The sequence below is a fragment of the Elephas maximus genome, chromosome 22 (assembly GCF_024166365.1).
Source record: "Elephas maximus indicus isolate mEleMax1 chromosome 22, mEleMax1 primary haplotype, whole genome shotgun sequence".
NCBI classification, from domain to species: Eukaryota; Metazoa; Chordata; class Mammalia; order Proboscidea; family Elephantidae; genus Elephas; species Elephas maximus.
This window is the reverse complement of record NC_064840.1, coordinates 11,199,227-11,200,072: the sequence shown is the minus strand read 5'-3', so window position 1 is coordinate 11,200,072 and position 846 is coordinate 11,199,227.

Here is an 846-nt window from a genome sequence, read left to right as displayed (position 1 = left end):
CTCCTGCCTCCCTCCACTTCCCAGCTCTAGTGACTGGCCTCTTGGTATTCCTTGACATGCCAGGTCTTCCCTCAGCTTAGGGCCATCGCGTTTGCTATTCCCTCTGCCTAGAGCTCCCCACCACCCTGTCTTAGTCATCTAGTGCTGCTATAACAGAAATACCACAAGTGGATGGCTTTAACAAAGAGGAATTTGTTTCCTCACAGTCAGTGTAGACTAAAAGTCCAAATTTAGGGTGTCAGCTCCAGGGGAAGTCTTTCTCTATCTGTCGGCCTTCTCATCAATCTTCCCTGGACTAGGAGCTTCTCTTCACAGGGACCCTGGATCCAAAGGACGTGCTCTGCTCCCTGCACTGCTTTCTTGGTGTTATGAGGTCCCCAACTCTCTGCTTGCTTCCCTTTCCTTTTATCCCTTATAAGACAGAAGGTGACGCAGGCCACACCCCCGGGGAAACGCCCTTTACATTGGATCAGGGATGTGACCTTAGTAAGGGTGTTGCAATCTCACCCTAACCCTCTTTAACATAAAATTACAATCACAAGATGGAGGACAACCACAAAATACTGGGAATCATGGCCCAACCAAATTGATACACACATTTTTGAGGGGACGTAATTTAATCCATGACACGCCCCAACATCTTTATGGCTTGATCCCTCATCTCCTTCAGGCATTTGCTCAAATACATCCCCTTCATAGTAAGACTTTTCCTGACCACCTCTAAACTGGCCACCACCACCCCACCCCACCCACCACTCCTAACCTTTTCCCTGATCCATGTCACAACATAGAGGAATCTTGAAAACATTTACGGTGAGTGAAATAAGTCAGTCACAGAAGGACAAG